This window comes from Crocodylus siamensis, chromosome 2 (genome assembly GCF_052110815.1).
Source record: "Crocodylus siamensis isolate JL-2025a chromosome 2, ASM5211081v1, whole genome shotgun sequence".
In the NCBI taxonomy this organism is placed as follows: domain Eukaryota; kingdom Metazoa; phylum Chordata; order Crocodylia; family Crocodylidae; genus Crocodylus; species Crocodylus siamensis.
In genome coordinates this window covers 293333486-293354612 of record NC_143396.1, presented here as the reverse complement: position 1 = coordinate 293354612, position 21127 = coordinate 293333486, and positions in this window count along the sequence as shown.

Genomic DNA, 21127 nt, shown 5'->3' with positions numbered 1-21127 from the left:
TTCCAGGTGAACACCTCCGAGTTAGCATTACTTACTGGAGCACAGGATGCATGACTGGAAGGGATCCCCTGTGTCTTTGCATCCAGTCCTCGCTGCATCCACATCACAAGATCACTTCCATGAAGTGACCAGGCTTTGTCTTGGGGCTTTGTTTTAATTTAATCTAATCTGATACGAATGTCCTGTCAGGGGCGTACCGCCATGACTTTTACTCTGCAGTGGTCCTAGAGGAGGCCTTTTCAGGGTCTCACTCCTTTAGCTGTTAGATGTGATCATAGAGTCATAGACAATGAGGGTTGGAAGGGAGCTCAGGAGGTCACATCTAGTCCAACCCCCTGCTCCAAGCAGGACCAACTAGATCATCCCAGCCAAGGCTTTGTCTAGCCAGGTCTTAAAAACCTGCAAGGATGGAGATTCAACAAACTCCCTAGGTAAACGGTTCCAGTACTTCACCACTCTCCTTGTGATAGAGTTTTTCCTAATATCCAACCGTAGCAGGACACTAAGGTGCCTGCTACTGTCAGAGCAGAGGCACAGGTGGGTAACCACTGGGGAGCCAGTTGACAGGAAGGGGCAGGGCCTGGCACATATAAACCCTAGGAGAGGGGCCAGAAGGGCAGTTCTCCTCTAGCAGCCAAGGGAGAAGGAGCTTTGCTGGAGCAAGCAGAGTGGAGAAGCCTGATGGCATGAGCAGCTCCTGTTCACGGATACGGGGTGGAGAAATCCCTGGTAGGGATTTGGATGATGGCTAGTCAGACGGCTTAGATTTTATGTTATAGCCCAGAGCTTGAGCTTTCTGTCTGTAGTTTATAACACCCGAGTACCAGGTGAGGCTATTAGGGGTTGGAGGAGGCTTCATAGGGGCTCCACGGCAGCGTGGGGACCCCGGTGCCAGAGAGGGCATAGCATTTTTGGGGTGCACTGGCCCCAGCCCCAGGGCAAGGGGGCAGCGAGAAGCCCAAGAAAGTCAAGGAGAAGGCCAAATCACAGCAAGGTCCAGGTCAAAACCACATCAGTACCATCTGTGAGGCTTGGGCTGCAGTGTAGGGGAGGAAAGGAGCCGCAGACAGTGTCCCCTAGCTCTGAGGCAAAAAAAATAAAATGGGCAGCCTCCTGCTAATTATCCATAAAGCAAGCAAGCAAGATCAAGGCATGGCAGGAGAGAAGGCAGGTGGTTGGCCCACAACAGGAGGGTGGAGTCACTGATAAAAAGACTCTTGAAGAGGTACTTCTGTCAAACCAACCTAAATCTCCCTTGCTGCAACTTGAGCTCATTGCGCCTTGTTCTGTGATAGACTTTGATCAAGGATTTCATAGCTTTCATAGACATCAGGGCTGGAAGGGACCTTGGAAGATCATCAAGTGCAGCCCTAGGGGCAGGAAGTCCCTGGAGCGAGGGTTCGACTTGATGATCTTCCGAGGTTTTAATGGGCTTTTAGAAAGAAGGGGCTTATTTGTCCTTCTTGTCTGAATCCTGCACTCTATTATTATCATTAGTAGTAGTAGTAGTATTTTTCTTCATATCTTCCATTTCAGAAGAGAGTGCCTTCACTGCCAGGCTTTTCGGTGTGTTTGTGGGTGTGCACACACTTTAACAGCCCCTTTTGTTGATACTGCCTTATCTTATAAACATAATTGCCCATCCACTGGAGCCCAGGCTGGAACCCAGATATCCCACCTTACCCTTCCGGTGCCTTTCCCATCAGGCTAGAGACATCAGAGGTTATTTACATGTTGTATACAAGAGTGGAAGTGTGACAATGGTAGAGAATGAGAGCACACTTCCTCCAAACATCCATGGCTTAGTAGTTAAGAAACTCACCTAAAAAAGATTCAGGTCATAGATCGAAACCAAACTCTCCCAGCTCCAAAGGTATCTCCCATGGAAAACTGTTCCAAGATAAACTCCTTAAGGAATACGAGTCAAATTCATTAATACTGTCTGGGCACCCAAACCGTATTTTTCTGCACCTTTACTATTTCCCCATCTTTTTAAATCTGGTATCTGGAGGAACTGTTGATTCATGTACTGATGTGGCTCTGGGTGAATTAATAGTCTGCTGTTTGTTTGAAAACAAGAACATATTCAAATGCATGGAATATCAAGCAAAGAAAAAAAAAAGGAGACCTAAAAGGAAATCAGTCTTCAAAATAGAGATTTCATAGATTACATAGACATAGATATTATAGACATTAGGGCTGGAAGGGATCTCGAAATATCTTCGAGTCCAGCACCCTCCCCCCACCACCCCAGGGGCAGGAAGTCAGCTGGGGTCAAAAGATCCCAGCAAGATAAACATCCAAATGTCTCTTGAAGGTGTTTGAAGTAGGTGCTTGAACCACCTCTGGTAGCAGTCTATTGTAGACCTTGGGGGCTCAGACAATAAAGAAGTTCTTCCTTACATCCAGCCTGAAACGGTCATGGAGGAGTATATAACCATTTGATCTTGTCATCCCCTGGGGCGCTCTGATGAACAAACGTTCCCCCAGATCCTGGTGGTCACCCCTGATAAATGTATAGGTGGCCATCAGATCACCCCTGAGCCTGTGCTTTTCTAGGCTGAAGAGTCTCATGGCTCTCAGCCTGTCATCATAAGGTCTGTTTTCCTGACCTCTGATCATGCACGTGGCTCTTCTCTGGACTCTCTCAAGCTTCTCCACATCCTTTTTGAATTGTGGAGCCCAAAACTGGACGCAGTACTCCAGCTGCGGCCTCACCAAGGCCGAGTAGAACGGGAGAATGACCTCCTGGGATTTGTTTGAGACGCATCTGTGGATGCAAGCCAGTGTTTTTCTCACTTTAGTAGCCACAGCACCGCATTGAAGGCTCATGTTCATCTTGTGGTCAATCATGACCCTCAAGTCCCTTTCATCCATAGTGCTAGCCAGTGTAGCACTGCCAAACCTATAAGGATGCTGCAGGTTTTTCCTCCCAAGTGGAGAACCTTGCATTTTTCGGTGTTAAACTCCATCAGATTCTCATCCACCCATTTCCTGAACCTGTCAATATCTGCTTGGATTTCCCTCCTGTCCTCAGGTGTGGACGCTTTACCCCAAAGTTTGGTGCCATTGGCGAACTTGGCAAGTCCACTTCTGACATGAATGTCCACATCATTAATGAAGATGTTAAATTGTATAGGCCCAAGGACAGAGCCTTGAGGGACCCCACTGGTCACAGTGCACCAAGACAATTGGGTCCCATCGACCACCACCCTCTGGGTCCAACCACGGAGCCAATTCCCCAGCCAGTGGAATGTGGTGAAACCAAGGCCACAGTTGGCCAGTTTTGCTAAAAGGTGATCGTGAGATACCCAATCTAAGGTTTTTTTAAAGTCAAGGTATACAACATAAATCTCTTCGCCTTGTCCAGGTGATAGGTCACTTGGTCATAAAAGGAAACAAAATTGGTCAAGCAAGACCTACCTTTGACAAACCCGTGTTGGCTCTCTCTCAGGATGTTGCTATCAGCCAATCTGTTAAGAATGGTCTCTTTGATAATCTTTTCTTAGACCTTCCCCAGGATAGAGGTCAGGCTGATGGGCCTGTAGTTTGACAGATCCACTTTCCTCCCATTCTTGAAGATCGGCACCACATTGGCCTTCTTCCAGTCTTTGGACACTTCACCAGAGTGCCAGAAGATCTCAAAGATCCGTGCCAGGGGCTGAGCTATGATGCTAGCCAGCTTTTTGAGTACCCTTGGGAGTAAACTGTCAGGGCCGGCTGACTTCAAGGTGCCCAGCCTCTCAAGCTGTTCCTTCATGAGGTCAGCATTGATTGAGGGCAGGAAATCTCCCTCACCCAGGCTTTCCTATCTTGGATTGGGCAGGGCATCCTGTGGGACTGGTGAAAGACCGATGCAAAATAACCATTTAGCAAGTTGGCTTTTTCCTGGCTGTCAGTTGTCAATTGTCCCATCTGGTTTAGCAGGTATCCAATGTTGCCTTTGCTTGTCTTCCAACTCCCCGCATATCTAAAAAAGGACTTCTTATTGTTGTTGATACTTGTACCCAGTTGGAGTTCAGTCGAAGCCTTGGCTTTACTGGTTTGCTCCCTGAAGGACTGGACCAGTGCAGAGTATTCCTCCTTGGAGGTGGAACATGTTCTCCATCCTTTGTAGGCCTTTCTTTTTAAATGCAGAAGGTCCACTAGTTCCCTGCAGAGCCAAGGGGGCCACAGTGCCCTTTTGCTGCCCTTCCTCCAAGACGGGATAGACTTTGCCTGTGCCTCCAGGATCACTTCCTTAGGGAGCAACCACTCATCTTGACTTCCCCTCCCCTTTGGGTCGTGGTACCTTAGGGGCTCACTGACGAGCTTCCTGAACTGTCAAAGTCAGATTTCCTAAAATCAAGGACTTCTGCATTGCTGACTGACTTGCCAGCTTTACGGCGGATGGTGAAGGTGATCAGCTTGTGGTCATGGTCACCCACCTTCCCTTCAATCATTAGGTCACTGATAAGGTCATCCTTGGTTGCCAGTACCAGGTCAAGCAGCACTTTACCTGTGGTTGGCCCGTAGACTTCTTGTATCAGGTAGAGGTCATCCACACGAGAGAGAGCTTTGCAATCATTTGGATTTGGCTGAGCACTCTTCCCATGAGATGTCCAAGTAGTTGAAGTCTCCCATGACAACCATGCACTGAGAGCATGTGGCCTCAGCCAATTCCCTGCCGAACTCCTGGTCAAGGTCTTGATCCTGGGTAGGAGGTCTGTAGTAGACTCCCACCATTGTATCCCCTGTGCCATGTCCCCCAAGGATTTTAACCCAGAGAGTCTCCAGTCATCCACCCTAGGTGCCAATGTCAGCTTTCAGGGATAGGTAGCTTTCCTTGACATAGACAGCTACACCCCCTCCCCTTTTATCCACTTCATCTCTCCTGGACAAGGTATAGGTGTCTATACCTGTGGGCCAGTCATGGGTGGAGTCTCACCAGGCCTCCATTATCCCTATGACATCATAATTGTTTGTGTTGAGTAGGAGGACAAGTTCCTCCTGTTTATTCCCCAAGCTCCTGGCATTGGTATACAGGCATGCAAGTGTCCCTGTGGGGGCCCTTGCCTTGTCTACAGCTCACTCCAAGGCTGAGGCAGGGGTGGGTTTCTTAGAGTGCCATGGCTTGCTGGCTTTGCAAGGTTTGCTTAGCAGGCCAGCAGTGGTGATAGTCCTCCCATCCCCTGCGGGCTTAGTTTAAAGCCCAGTTGAACAGCTCAGCCATTCTGGCTGAGAAGAGTCTCCTCCCCAGTGGAGAGAGGCAGAGGCCATCCCTTCCCAGAAGCTCGCTGCGTCTCTCACCAAAGAGCGGACTGTGGTCATGGAAGCCAAAGCCTTCCCTATGACACCAGTGCCTCAATTTTTGGTTCACTACTTCAATCCTCCTCTCCCTCCTCAGCCCATAGCCTGAGACTGGGAGGATCGAAGAGAACACCACCTGTCCCCCCAGCCCCTTAAGCCCCACTCCCAAATCCCTGTAGTGCTTCATGACTCGGCTGGGATTGCTCTATGCCGTACCATTTGTACCTACATGTATAAGGAGCATAGGGTAGTGGTCACTGGGCTGGAGGAGCTGAGGGATCTTGCTAGGGCTGCAAGAGGTTCATACCTGTTGCAAAGCTCCAGTGGGGCAGGGACCTTGGTTTGGCGGGCCTTGGGGCCCTTGACCACCTTGGTCCAACCCTTTGCCTGGACAGAATGGGAGGTCCCCAAGTCCTCCCTTGTCCTGGAGGGTGACTGTGGTCTACTCTCTACCTCCAGGGAGATAAGGGCCAACCGTGACGGCACTCAGTCTCTGGACTGTGGCCTGGAGCTCCTCCAGCTGGTGCGTCAGACACCTCAAAAGGGAGCAGACCTCACAAGGGGAGGTGGCCATGCTCCCAGGCCCCAGACCTTGAAAAAGTGGCCCTTATAGCTGAGAGCCATGTAATAGTAAGCTGAAGCTCTCCAGACTCCCTACAATGGAGTTACCCTCCTGAATGTCCCCCCCGTTATTGGCTACAGGGGGCAACATGTTGGGACTTCCAGATTTGAGGTTAGATATCAGCTTTAAATCTTTCCGGAACCTGGGCAATTTTGCAAACATGACACTCACCCCCTCAGACCTCATTGTCATTCCCTGCCCCACTGTCGTGGGGTACAACTGGTGTGTAGCACTGAATGGGTGCGTTGCTCAGAGGTGTGCCCCATTCACTGTCAGTAGGACTGACTGTATTTACGCAAGTGCACAATGGCAGGTGAAACCTTCACAATTGTCTGTTGTTGACATCATCCCAACCTTTTTTCTATCACTGGGGTATCAGGGATTCACCAGGCAGAATAGTTATCCCTGGATTAATTGTCTACATGTGCATCATCTGCACACTCTCCTTGTCTTTGGTCTGTTGTTTGTCTGTTTCTGTAGCAGAGCAAAATAGACACTTCATGTTCACTGACACTGTTAGTGTTGACCTGTCTGGCTGTTCGGTAGAAAACTGGGCTTTTCAGGTACAAAACGTTCAGGGCAGAACAGCAATAAAGCTTGTGCTAAAAGAGCCTTCATTTTAGATGGAGCCACGTTGTGGAAATGACCTCAGAAGTAGCGATGGCAGTGAACTTTCCTGTTAAGAGATTTAATTTGTTTCATGTCAGAAACCTGCAAAGCTGAACTCTGCGGTAGAACTGTCTCCTTGGGCAGTGGCCCGGAGAAGAATTGAGGATGGGCTGGCAGGTAACACTTCACTAGCACTGTGCCCATCTGCCCACCCCAGGTGTCTCAGAAAGTGTGGAAGTGCTATTCAGCTGTGCCTGGCACCTCATGTGACAGCCCCAGAGAAAGGTGATGTGAAGAGCAAACCGACCTTGGGGAGCTTTGTAATTCACTTAGCCCACATATAACCATCATTCATTTCTGAGTGGGCCTTCCAATTTACTCCTTGTGCAAAGACTGGTTCTCCCTGTTTACTGTACTCTGGAAACATGTATAAGGGGCCCCCAGGGATTTGAAAACCCAGCAGAATAGATGACGTATGACCTCAACTGCAATGATATAATACTTAAAATCTGAGCCCGGAGTCAGTCCATCCTAGAGTAAAATATCCGTATTCTGTTTAGTCTCAAAATGCATAACACTGGCACCCCTTACACCAGACTCAGCCTTCCAAAACTGGGGTGCGCATCTTAAGTGGGGAAGCTGATTTTTCTTTGCTTGGATAGAAGCAGGGAGGAAAAGAAGCATGGAGACGCTGTGGTCTAATGGCTGTTGTTTCTCTCTGGCCCTAGAAAATAAAAGGGGTGGAGTCCTGTGTTAACCATCTCAAGGCCACTGGGGACTCTGCAGTAGATATTGGCTGAGCACTCTCCTTGGAGGACCCAGGCTCCAATTTCTTCTAGGCATGTTCTGGGAACCCACCCCACACCATTTTCTTCCAGTGCCTTTTTTTTCTTTTTTTTGATACTGGGATTTCCTGGTATCAAATTTAGAGTTCATGTTGCAAATATGCAGTGTGGGGAACATTTTTTGCAACGCTGCAACACACACGTGCATGCTCGTGTGAATGTGGCCCTCGTTTAAATCTAAGTATGTGCAGCAATTGAGCTGGCTGAAGCCAAGTGAGCAGACTGCATGCATCTGGATGAGGCCTAAGGCTATTGTATGCAGGTTATATGAAGAACTATTAACCATTGTCTTGCTACTCTCCTTGCAAGGGTCTGCTGCCTCACCCCAAATGTCCCCTGGATGCTACACTTCCTGAACACTCTGGCCATGACATAATGTGCACCTAGGAAATATCCATGAATGTATAGACATGGCTTCTGTTTCCAGGAGGACTTGTTCTATGTCAGTGCCTTGTTGTATTGCACACTTAACACACGTTAAATCTATGTGATATTAAAGTTATAACATGCTCTGGGAAGTCACACAGTAATGTTTACTACAATCTCTAACAGTCACAAGTTGCTCATTGTTGGTTCCAGCCTCAGGACCCTCCAGGGCAGTAGGCACCTAGCTTTGAATTTGACCCTTGAGGAGCCTACCAAGTGAGGGATCCAGGAGCCTTCCTCCTGACGTGTAAATTTCCTCACCCACCTGGAGGCTCGGCACAGCAGAGGCAGCCCAGGCTGATGTCACAGGGTTAGGCTGAGGTTAGATGGGTGCAGCTTGCTGGTATTCTCTCTGTGAAGCCTTCCAAGTCAAGCTGAACCTGTGTTACTTAATGCAATCTGGAAACGCTCCTCCTGCAATATGAATGCATTTAGCATGTGTTTGACGTGGCCCTCACACCAGTGACCATGACTCTGAAAACATCTTTTTTTCTACATTCTGACTTCCAAAAACAAGGTGTGCATCTTATTTGGGAGTGTGTGGTATGCAAGAAAATATGATATTAGCTGTTAAGTAATCATGTAGGCAGGAGATGGGAAGAGGAGGTCCCACATACCCTTTAGACTAGTAGTTTAATGATTAGCACATCTTTCCAGAAAGTGCTTAGGCTTAAGCCCACATCTTCCAGTAAAGCTTTCCAACCACATTGGCATTGAATGGGGATGACCAAGATCATCCTCTGTGCCTCCTGTTCAAGTAGACCACTGGACAGCTAAGAGGGAAAAAGACCTGGGACCAGATGGAGGAAGACTGCCCAGTGAAGGGGCCTAGGAGGGAGAGAGAGAGTAGATTTTGGTTCCAGTGCTGTTCATGTATTTTATCCAGTAAATATTCAATGCAAAATGCATAACCAGCTCTGGGAACAGGCTCTTCCCCCTCTTAAGAAGCCCCCTAAAGGGATGCCTATATGATGTAGCTGTGTATGTGGCCTTACCTACCCCCCCACCCTTGAAAGAACAGGAGTGAGAGATGTCCCTTCCTGAGGGAGTAGGAAACAAGCAGGCTGTTTTTTGGTCAGCAGAGGACAGAGACCTGGCTATCCAGAGTGGTCTTGGGGGTGCTATAGGCCAGTGATTTTCAGCCAGGGGGTTGCAGCACCCTCGGAAACCTTGATATCCTTTCAAGGGTGCTACAGGGTACCATGCATGGTTACCACTATTAGGTGTGCAAACATGGCTCACAAGATAAACCTAGAGATTTCAAATAGGACTCCAGAGTGTTAAAGTCACTCTGACCTGTTGGGGTCTTCATGAGTTCTTGACAAGAGAATTGCTCTAGTATTTGTCCATAGTCACAACAGGAATGAAAATGAAGAGCTGGCATTTTCCGAGGGCAGTGCCTCGAGTTTATTAAGAGATGCATGAAGTCTAAAAAGGTTGAGAATCACTCCTTTTGGCAAGCCAGGGAGAGACTGGGAGAGCTGTGCGCTTCCTCCCTGTGTGCATTTGCATCGCAAGCCGAGGCAGGACACACAACTGGGAAAGGCATGGAGGTAAATTAGGACCCGGGTCCTGGTTTGCACCACAAAAGGAAGGAAAAACAAACCAAGAGGAGGAAAAAAAAATGAAGCTGAAAGTACAGCAGGAGGGACTGCTGAGCTCAAGTCTCCTGGACAAGGTAGATGGACACTCAGTATTGTCTTGGGAGACTGGAGACCCAGGTTCAGGTCACTTCTTTGCCACAGACTTCCCATGTAGGCATGGGTGAATTGCTTTCCCCCCATAGCTTAGGTTTCCGTCTCTGAGATGTGGCCGATTGCCATTGCTCCATCCACAGAAGTGGTGGGAGGAGAAGGACATTAAGGACTGTGAGGGCCTCGGCACCTCTAGCTAGGAGAGGTCAGACAAATATGTGGAAGACACAAAAACAGATCACTGCTGTATAATCGTGCCTGTCGGGAAAGGAAATGTGTTGCTTCTCTGACAGTCTCATCCATTGGCACTTTCTAGGGTGCCAGGTTGCAGGCAAAGGAAGGGGTGAGATGAGGCCGGGATGCTGCATGTGTTATGTGCACCTTTCTGCTGAAGCCTTCAGGGACCGTGCTGGAAAGTAACTCAAGCGTGAGAGTCTCTTTACAGCAGGCAGCTTCCAACATGTGCAGCCTGCTGCGCTCGGCGAACACCTTGTCAACAGAACAAGCCGTGCACATGGGGAGGGCAGCAGCTTTACAGCAGGCACCTCCGGGGACATGAGGTCCCAGCAGATGTGGTCCTTGCTTAGGACAGATCATACAAAGGTTTTTTTTGTTCAGTTTACACATGACTGCTCCACCCACAGCCAGACAGTTTGGTGGAAACCCTCCCCACCCAGGGGACGTCCTTTCCTTGGCATAGATCACTGTATGTACGAGAAGGACCTGGCTCTATATCAGCTACACATCACGATCCCCCCATGTCAGGCAGTTATGCTCCTCCAGAGTCTGTCTACTCGTGCACAATCATTGCTTTTGAGGAGCATTTTTGCTAGTGTACAACGGGCAGCTCCAGCCCACGGTGGTAGAGAGAATAAGGCATCTTACTATGTCTCCAGGCACATGAAGGTGCTCCCTACCCTAGATTTGGGCCAACAGCCATGCCTGGTTAGCCCAGCGGAAAATAGGTACTTGGCCATTCAGGCCAAGAGGTAAAAGGGGGCCAGATAGGATGCCATATCACTTCTTTGTGTGCCACTGGCTACAAGAACTAGTGTGCATTACCCATGTGCTATTAGACTCAGGCCACCCGTTGAGAAAAGCAAAAGTGAAGTATTTTCTGACATCTTCTGGCCACATTCATATCAAACACACACACCTACAGACCCAAACAATCGTGAAACCAGGCTCACAGAGTCCTTCTCAACTTGTGTTTCCTTGTGCAGTGGTTCCTTCTTATTCACATCGCACCTTATATATGCAATCTCTAAACTTCAGTGTTTGTCTTTTCATACCACCCTAAATGGGTAACTTTCCTTAGATTTGTGACCTGCAAGTAGAAGAGATGACTGGAAAGCAACATCCCAGCAAAAATCATCCCAGTAACCATTTACTGGTGAGCCAGATGAAGACGTCTGCTTTTTAATTATAGCAGAAGCAGGTCTCAGAATAACTGTATCATAAGCCTTTCATTTAGATTGACAGTAAGGGACAGGGAAACCAAAGGAAAAGGGAACTATAGTTACCCAGGAAAAAGGCTATTGCTCTTAGCACTCCCCCTTTATGAATATTTTGATGTTCATAATTACAAATTCTTCATGGATAAATAATGTCCTTGGTGCCCACTAGTAAATGTCAAGATCTGATCTGGGAGCTAGGCACGTGCTTGAGGGCTTGTTGACACCTGAAGCGTAAGTCTTTGGCATTGTAAGCAATGAGAGCTTTGCTCTAACACATCACTTAGGCATGTACTTATATTTAAACATGAGGGCCACATCCATACGAGCATGCAGATGTGTGTTGCAGCATTGCAGAGGAGTTTGAAAGACTGCAGAAGGCACACTGGGCACAAAAAAATGTTTCCTACACTGCATATTTGCAGCACAGACTCTGAATTTGATACCAGAAAATTCCGGTATCAAAAAAAAAGAGCTAGAAAAAAAGTGGTGTAGGACAGGCTCTCGGAGCGTGCCTGGGAGCAATTGGAGGCTGGGTCCTCCAAGGAGACAGCGTGGCAACTGGCCAGAGTGTCTCTCTAGCTGCTGTGTCCCCCTCCTGATCCAGCACACTGCCTCAGCGTGCTGGAGAAAATAAAAGTGGGTCATGGCTCGCAGCAGTAACAGCAGCAGCTGGCGGGCCCTCGGGGTGCCCATAGCCCATGGCAGGCACAGCCCCACAGCGGTCCCTAGGTCCCAGCTGTGCATGGCCCCCATGGTTGGGAGCCCCTTCTGCAAAAGGGGCTCCCACCCCTGGGTGCCTGGTTGTTGCCAGTACTGGGGGATCGCAAGATCAGTCTCCCCCTACGCTGACAATATGGCACAAGCAGGACCTAACACAGCTCAGGGAGTACTGAACATCAGATGGACACAGATTTCCCCCTCGTGCCTTAAAAACTACAGCATATTTACCCCTCAGCTTCATGCAGCAAGAAGAATAACAAGCACCCAGCCTCTGCTTTCACACTGTATGTCAAGTAACTAGCTATGCAATGCTACTGGGTATGCATATGCATTATTTACCCCCACGGCCACATAGTGAGAACCATGAATCTAGCTTGGAACATTTCTTTTTGAAAGATTATCCTGAATGAGACCATTTTAGAGTCAAACTTTTGGTACTTTGTGATATCTTGCGGCAATAGGATTACCAAGTGTTTCATGGTGTTTCAGATGTCTCTTCTGTCTTATCATGCACTAAGAGATCTAAAACCACTGGAAAAAATCAGACGTATGACATGTCCATTCTGTGGGAGGTCCCCTCTGGCAAAGCAGAAACCCTTAGACTCTGAGCAAGTTTGGCTGGGAGGATGATATCAGATATTTATTTCTTTCCTAAATCTCATGAGTTAGTATATATTTTTTCTGAAGTGCAAATCTGACGTAGGGGGTTGATAGCAAATGCATGGACTCCACAAAAAGGTATTTAAAGCTTTGGAAAATTGGGTAGATAAAGTAGGATTTTGAAAATATTTTCATCCCCAGTTGTTAAGCAATGGGCAATATTTAAAATGAACTTTGTGATCTGGTGTCTTGAAATGTATGCACAGTCAATGTTTGCAACATTTTCCTAAGGAACTCTCATCGTGGTCGAAAACACCTCTTTTCAGAACTAAGCTAGATAAACTACAAGGTAAAAGTCAGCAGGTCTAAACAAAGTCAAGGTATGTCCCATCCGCTGCTTTCCTCTTATCCACAAACCCTGCCAAAAACAGACATTGATTTGGTTTGACACAATCTGTTCTGAACAAACTCTCGGCAGCTGGTTTTTCGAATGCTTTGCTTTGTTCTGGGGACGTGTACACTGATCACTTCATAATCTGCAGACTGAAGTGATGCTGACTTACCTGCAGTTTCCTAGGTTCTTCTCCCCCTTTTAGAAGGAACAGGACTACGCTTGCCCTGCTCCACTCCTGTGGAAATCCCCCTGTGCTCCACAAGTTCTTGGAGATAATCACCAATCGTTCAGGGATCATTTCAGCTAGTTCTGTAGACACGCTGCCATGCATTACATCAGGCCCTACCCAGTTGAACTCACCTGTTTTAAAGGAATTTCCTTTCAACATTCTTTCTAGGCGCATCTACACGAGACACTGCTGCGCAGTAGCTCATTGCTACTGTGCATTAGCATTGGCGGGCACTAACCATCATGCAACATTACTGCGCAGTAGCAACAAGCCACTGTATCTGAAAAAACAGTGCAGGGACACTGCACAGTAATGCTAGTCACTGAGAAGTCATTTAGTACTTGCTAATGGCTGTAGTACTGCGGCTTGTGTAGATGCGGCCTCTGCTTTCTAACTTGTACTCCCCTTGCCTTGTTAAAATTTGTTTTATTAACTATCTGGCCACAATTAACTTTTTGTCAAGAGCAAAGACAATAAGGCATGGACTATGTTAGCCTTCTCTGCATCATCCATCATTGGCTCTCCTTTTCCATTTAGCAGTCGACCTATACTTTCCTTTGTCTTTTTTTAATTTCTAATGTATTTTTGGAACCGGTTATTGTTTTCTTTTGTCCCTTGCATCTTTGCTCTTCTGATTTTGTCCCTCATGCTATTCCCTTATATGAATCTCTAGTTAAATTCTACTTTTTGTAGCATTTCTTTTTAATTTTCAGGTTTTTGAAGAGCTTCTGGTGCACTCCTGAGAGTCCCGTTCTTCTGATCCTATCCAGCATGAAGGTAGCCTACTCTTGTCCATTTAATATGGTCTTTTTCATTAACTGCCAGCTCTCTTGCACTCCTTGGGTGCATCTACATGCTCATTAATATGCTGTAGTTACTGAGCATTAAGTTTAATACTTACCAAACCAAGTACCAAATCAATGTGCAATAACTAGCACTACTGGGCAGTAATGCTGGTGCATGGGTTTTTACAGGTGCTAACTGTACAGTAGCGTATTAGCATGGCTTTTGCCAAGCAAACTACTGCACAGTGTTATTAGGTTACTGTGCAATCAGTGTCTTGTGTAGATGCACCCCTTTATGTGAAATTTTTTCTTTCCAAGACATTTTACTTACCAGTTCCTTGAGTCTGTTGAAATTGTCCTCTCTGTAGTCTATTATCCTTATTCTTCTGCTCTCCTACCTTCCTGTCCTCAGCAACTGTTTTAATCTAGGGGGATTTACCCCCGCCCCCTGGCCCTAAAATGAAACAGGGCTGTTTCCTTGAGCTCCATTCTCTTGAACTCTTCCTCAGACTGAATTTGGGATTTCTGTTAGTCACAGAATCCTGCTATTTTTTCAGAAAATATTAGGGCTGTGCAAAACAGCACCGTTCCATTTTGACTTGTGTTTCAATGTTTCAAATTTCATCTCGATTCAAAACCGCTGTTCTGTTTCGTTTCGTCAAAACAGTTTTGCTGTTTTGACATTTTACCCATAGGCTATAATGAGGAAGCTCGAAATAGCCTATAACTTTCATTGCTGGCCTGATTTAGATGATGCTTGCAGGAATGGTAGCCCCTTCTGAGGGCATAAGGCCTGCCACATTTCAAGGAGATAGGTGCAGAGGTTTAGGGAAACTGCACCTCAAAGTCTTGAAAGCAAAAAACTGATGTCATGTGTATGCATTAAGCAACAGCGGGGTTGAAATTGCAGGCATGCTAGCCCCTGTGGAGACCACAAAGCCTGCCAAGTTTCAAGGAGATAGGTGCATTTTGAAACATTTTGACTTGCATCATTTTGTTTCAAATGAAGCTGTTTCAAAGCTTCAAATCAGGCTGTTTCAAAGCTTTCTGTTTCATTTCGATTTTGCTGTTTTGAGCTCAAAACAAGTCGAAACAGTGTCGAAATGAAACTGCCAGTGAACTGTTGCACAGCCCTAGAAAATATTATATTTCACTTATCCCTGCCAAAAGTTCTAATGCATCAAAGCCTCCTCTATGCAATACTCTTCTACTCCCGCTGACAACATATTTAAATCGAAGCTCACAGTTCCACTTAACATGTCTCCACCCTTACGAGGAATATCAGTTTTGTTTTTCCCCTCCTCTGTTTTCTGAAGCTGGTTTGACTTTTTGATGTACAGTAATTTTAATGGAGTTACCTGTTTTTATTCAAAATGGTACCATTACCTTTAGTGGATTGGGATTGTATTATATATGGATACATTTTGTGCTGAATGGTAATTCTCTTACACAAAGAATTGTGATGAGAGATGATTATTTGAAAAAAAAAATCATTTCATTTACAGATCAATGTTAACCTAATTCATGTGTTTGATATTTCCATCCTGCCATGATGCATTTGTACTGCTTGCGAGAGAGGATGGAAAGGGGAGATGGCATTTCGAGCTGTAGAGACCTCACAAGATATAACAGGAAAACAGAATTCTTCCTTTTGGCTACAAGTCTTTTTTTTCCCTTTGCTTCTGCCATTACTTTTTATTTTGCATGCTGTGGTATCTAACTTTGTGAAGAATTTGAGAAAACAAGGGAGCATGAAAACTGTGCTACAGCATCTAGTGGTATCATACTATACTTCTGATGACTAGGCCACATGAGCCAAAGAGTTCACAGAATCCACTACAGGCCTTGCTATGGTTGGGGTATCTTTCATGCTTGGTAGGCAACCCATTTACTATGGTGGCAGGCAGTAATGCTAATGTCTAAGCAACTAACACAAAAGACAATTAAATAGTAGGGTTGTGCAAAATTTCACAGGGTGTTTCATTTCGAAGCTGTTTCAATGCATTTCAAGCTTAAAACAGCGAAACTGAAATGAAACAAAAGCCTTCAAAACAACTTTGAAATGAAACAAGAGAAACATTTTGAAAGTTTCAAAATGTTTTCAGTTTCAAAGCTGGGCTTGGCTTTGGTGCTGGTCCCAGCCTGCAGCAGCAGGCTCCTGTCATCCTGCACAGATCCAGGGGCTGCATCCCCCAGGAGGTTTCTGGCACATCCCCCAGCCTTCCTGGGGAGGCACTGGCCCCTGGATCTCCATGCCGGATGACTGCTGGCTGGGGACAGCAGCAGCACCAGTCTTCCTGGCACTGGGTACAGGCTGACCTCCGAAGGGGCTACCATCCCTGCATGATTCATCCGAATCAGGCTAGCAATGACAAAGTTATAGGCAGTGTTGTGCTTCCCTGTTATAGCCTAAGGGTGAAATGTCGAAACAGTGAAACAGTTCTGATTAAACAAGATGGTGTTGTGATCACTATGTTTGTTAAGTGGCCATGTTCGCCAATCAGAAAAAAGTTACACAGAGTTATGTAACAGTTACTAGGCAGACAGTAGTTGTTTTTCTGCCATCAATATAAGAGATAAGCGGTAGCTAGAACTTTCCACAAGGCAGAGTCCAGCATCAGTCAGTCAGTGCCATGGGCCTATTGAAAGGTGCCTCACGCAATCACACCACCGCACGTCACCTAAGCTATAAAAGGAGCCTCCACCTGATCGTCAGGGTCCTTTCTGCGTCTAACAGACTCGGAACGATTTATGGCAAATTATTACGGACACGGCTCGGCCTTCAGAGTGGCCAACCGAAGGAGGACACAGAGACCCGCCTGATCCTGGCGACCTGAAACCCCAGAAACTACTCACCAGCCAGGTTCATCGGTCTCGGGCACCAGTGGGACGCGTGAGGCGTGGCGAGTTCTAGCCACTGCGCGGCTAATTGATAATCACTAATAAAAGCTACCAAGCCTGTTCACTGTTCTCCCGCCTATTCATGATCTCTAGTAAGCCTGACCAGGGAAAGATCCTGCAACAAATAGAACAGTGCTTTTGAAACTAAATGAAAGTTGAAGCGAAACACTGTTCCATCGAAACGGAAGTTGAAACAGAACGGTACTGTTTTGCACAGCCCTATTAAACAGCAATAAGGTGGTGGCAAGGATTTGCTATTGGCTATTTGATTCTTATGAGATAGCAAGTTGATAAGAGTAACACAGATTTCCCTCACCAACCATGGTTTTGCCAACCACGGTTTTGAGTATCCACACTTAATATTCTATATATAATTTTGGCTACCACGGTATACAGTTTTCAGTAACCACAGTTTTCCACGGCTGCACATCAGCCTGCCACCTGCCATTTTTCCAATAAGCCTTTTGTCTTGCCAACCAGAACTTTACGGACCATGGGAACTTTCAGGAACCTAACTCCAGTAGTTGGCGAGGGGAACCTGTAAACATCTACCCCTTTGTTATGTGAGATTTCAAAAATCCAAATAAACTCAATTTACCTAAATGAAATATCTAAACAAGGTCGCAGATTCCGTGGGTAGGGCTGAGTTTGGGATAGCTTTGCACACCTGGAGACTGGAATGAGAAAAGCTGAGCATGCTGTGACAGCGAGGAGTTCATCCCATCCCACCTTCTTTAAGTGAAAGGATAAGGATTTTAACATGACCTACAGTTTTCAGTTTGTACATACAATAAATTAATTATGATACTAGCCAAATTTTTTTTTAAAAAAAGAAAGAAAATGAAGCTCAAATACACTCATGCAAGGAAGATCATGGATCTCACTCCAAGACCTAAAGAAATCTGGTTCTGTCAGGGAAGCAGGTTCTACAGTTGAGTTATTTTCATTCAGAAAGGTACAGCTAATTTCTCAGAGAGGAAAACATGAGGCCTCTGGCTGGGTGGGTCAATGGTCTCAAGTAGCGATGTCTTCATTAAGCCTAGTGTGCTCACTCTGGCCCTGCCACTAAAATCATCAAAAGAGCTGATAAACTGTGAGGTGCATGCACCAGAAAGAATGCATTTCTGGGGGACAATTTCCTATCCAATCTGCCCTTGACAACAACAACTCCTAGGCAGCATCTAGGAACTCAAAGCAAGGCCCAACGCCCTGTTGTGCTAGGCACAGTGCAGACAAATATCACAAGCCCCTAGAAGAGTCATAAACCATGAAAACCTGGCATTCAATAACACACTGGCATCTTTATTTCCCATGGTTTCAAATACTTCCCCACTCATGCACAGGCTAAATCTGTGAATGTGAAAAATCCGTCACTTTTCTGTTCTCTCATACCCATTTTCTAAATAATTTAACCAGAGGCTTTGGCATATTAATGGACTCTGGCTGAGCAGCAGTGTTTGAAAAATTCTCCTGGGGCTTTGAGTCTCAAACATCACCTAAGGAAGATAAGATCACCCTCATGATTGTGGGGAGTTTAGGGATTAGCTACAGTGTATAAATTGCTCCGTTTTCTCCCTAATATAACAGTGTCAGATAAAGTCCCAAAAAGTACAGTCTTTCCCCTGTTAATTTCCTTTCTCTAATCATATCTGGGTGAGTCGAGATAACCTGTATTCTGTTATCAGGTATCCACAGCTATATCACATAATTGCAGTGCTTTCAATTAACGTGTATTGGAAGTAAAAGAATTGCAGGGATCGCAAGCCCATCTAGGAATGTAAGTCAGGAATCATTGAGAGCACATGGCAAGGAGGAAAAGAAATGTAAAGCACTACAGTGAAATATCTATCTTAAGCCTGCCAATGGGAAAAAAATGAGTACATGATAGTTAAAATGATCATAACCTTGCATCCAGCAGAGATGGAAACTGGCTGTATTCATCTGGAGGCCATAAATTAGCTCCAAACTCGAGGAACAATGGTACAAAATCCCAAAGCAAGCACTGGATTTAATTGAAAGGGACAGAAATCCCCAAAGTTTGGCCACGCTATTCCTGAAAACAGAGAGTTGAGAGAAGCTACGAACTTCCCTGCTCCCTTGTGCAAAGTGGAGGAGGCTACGTCTAGCTTAGGAAACTCAGTGTCAGTGACCGAACATTGCCCCCTCTTGGTGTCACCTCTTATTCCCATTCATTGTGGAGTCTACCTTTTTCCCTCCTGAACAGCTCCCACAATTCCCACTTCTACTCTAATGGCTCCTTTCTTGCTCCTGAGGAAAGCAACCCCTGTCTCAGATTCACATCCTCACATCCCGGTGATTAGTATATGACCACAAGGTAGGCACTCAAACCAGTAGGTCCCAGTAGACAAATAAAGGCTGCTGCCTTCTAGTTCTCCTTTGCCACTGGGATGTGGTGCCAGAGAAGAAATTTAGTCCTGAGAAGTGCTTGCTTCTGGACAGTCCAAAGTATCTTCCATCCATGGCATTGCATATTGTTCAGGCCTAGCTCTCTTGTTGAGTACCCACTAGTCTACACATACAACGAGAATATCATTGCTCCTGTACAGGTGACCATTAGTAATGCTGATTTGTGAGACTGTGAAAAATGAACCTGAAACCTCTGGCTCTTAAGGCACCTGTTTGCCCTTCAAGTTTAAAGGCTAGTCTCTTTTAGCTAAGGCTATAGCTGACTTATGAACCTCATTTTGGTCTAGCCAACACTAGGGGACAATAGAGCTCCATATAAAGTGGGCATACACGGAGGCAAACTTTTTGCTTCTGTGTTTTAACTCCATTTTCTCTTGGTGTCTAATTATTGTTGTTTCTAGTGAGATGACTGCATTTTAGGGAAGACACCCAGAAGGGTGAATCTCCTGACTTCCAAAGGCAGTGGCTTAAGGAAAAGTAGTTTGGAAAGCTATACTTCTGGGTCCATTTCAGCCAACAGACTTGGCCAGAGGTGTCCACTCATAGCATGATGTGTTACAGTTAGGTCACAGGGGAAAGAAATGTGGATGGAGGCTGAAGAAACATGCAGGAGACTAGAGATCCTGGGGTTTTGGGGATGAACAGAGAAATGGTGGGATCTCCATTACTGAAAGCTTTCAAGAGCAGGTTGAACAGACACTTGACTGGGATGGTTTGGTCAGGGATGACCTACATTGAGCAAGGGGGGTGGACTAGATGACCTCATGAGGTCCCATTCAGCCCTACTTGCCTAGGATCCAGTGATCATTTAATGTGAGCTGTGCTGCTTTTCTGGGGCACACGTCTCCTAGGTCAACAGAAGTTTAGCTACAGAGGGACAAAGGAAAGAAGAAGGCTTCATCATGTTACTGAGGGACAGAACAGGACTCTGTGGAGCAGGGTTGGTTTGCAATGCTGCTGTTGATGACCAGCAAGGATTTGGGCAAGTTGACCCAGCTCCCCATCGGTGTGACTGGATGCTTCCTCTGCCTTTATCCTCTATTGACTGGTTAAATCAGAGAGGCATAAGCTTTTGTGAGCTTGAGCTCACTTCATCCAATGCTGTGAAAATATCTCTCATTTTGTTAGTTTATAAAATGCATCTCTACCCTGCCTTCTGCCTGACTTCAGACTAACACAGCTACATACCTTTATTTATATTTTAACCTCTTGTGGGCAGTGACTGTCTTTTCATTTGTGTTTGTACAATGTTCAACCCCATGGGGTCTGTGCTTTGGGCTGTGTCTTCCAGGCACTCCCGTTCCTTTATATTCTCTTTGTAGTGCAGATCAGTTTATGCAGAGAAAACCCTACTTCTCCATCACTGATTGTAACAAGCTGCTGGCAATGGGAAAGAAGCAAGAAGCAGCAGGACAGAAGAGACTGGAAGAGGTGCAGGGAAGTCAATCTGTGGGCACATGGCTAAGTTACCAACTGCATTTCCAGTGTCTCTGTAAATACTCTGCCCATAAAGATTTTAGAAATGGAGAGGCTTGTCTTTTTATAAGCCCATGTATAGACCACGAAACATAGGAGCTGTTGGTTTAGTGAACAGAGAGCTTGAATAACAGCTTAACAAAGTAGCATCTACAAAGGGGACTAGCCAATAGCATGAAGGAAGCCCTCTGTGAGTGCTGAATATAAAAGTTAACAAGCATGGCCGTGGGACAAGCAAGAACAGGGTCTGAATATGGAGCTGCCTGTGATGGGATAGAGGGGGGAAAAATGATGGTGATCTTGTTTTTTGTCTCAGTGGAAAGAAGAAAAGAAAAAGATGACAAGTGAGGTAGATACTGTTGCCATAAATAATGGCCAACACAGAGGAAGAGCAGACAAAGATGTGTGACATGTGTTATTCCCAGAGACAGAATGAGTCTGGTGAGAGACGATGCGTCTGTCTGTCTTTTTCTTTCTACTTCAAGCTAAGTGAAAAAGGGAAGAGATACTTAAGTGACAGAGATAAGAGCTCCGGTGTCTGTATGCATCTTGGGAGACATTAGCAGTTTCTGAAAGAGAGATGGGATCCTGTGTGCAACACATAATTCCAGCTTGCAGGAGGGGCTGTTGAGAGAAACAGGTGTTTAGTGAGG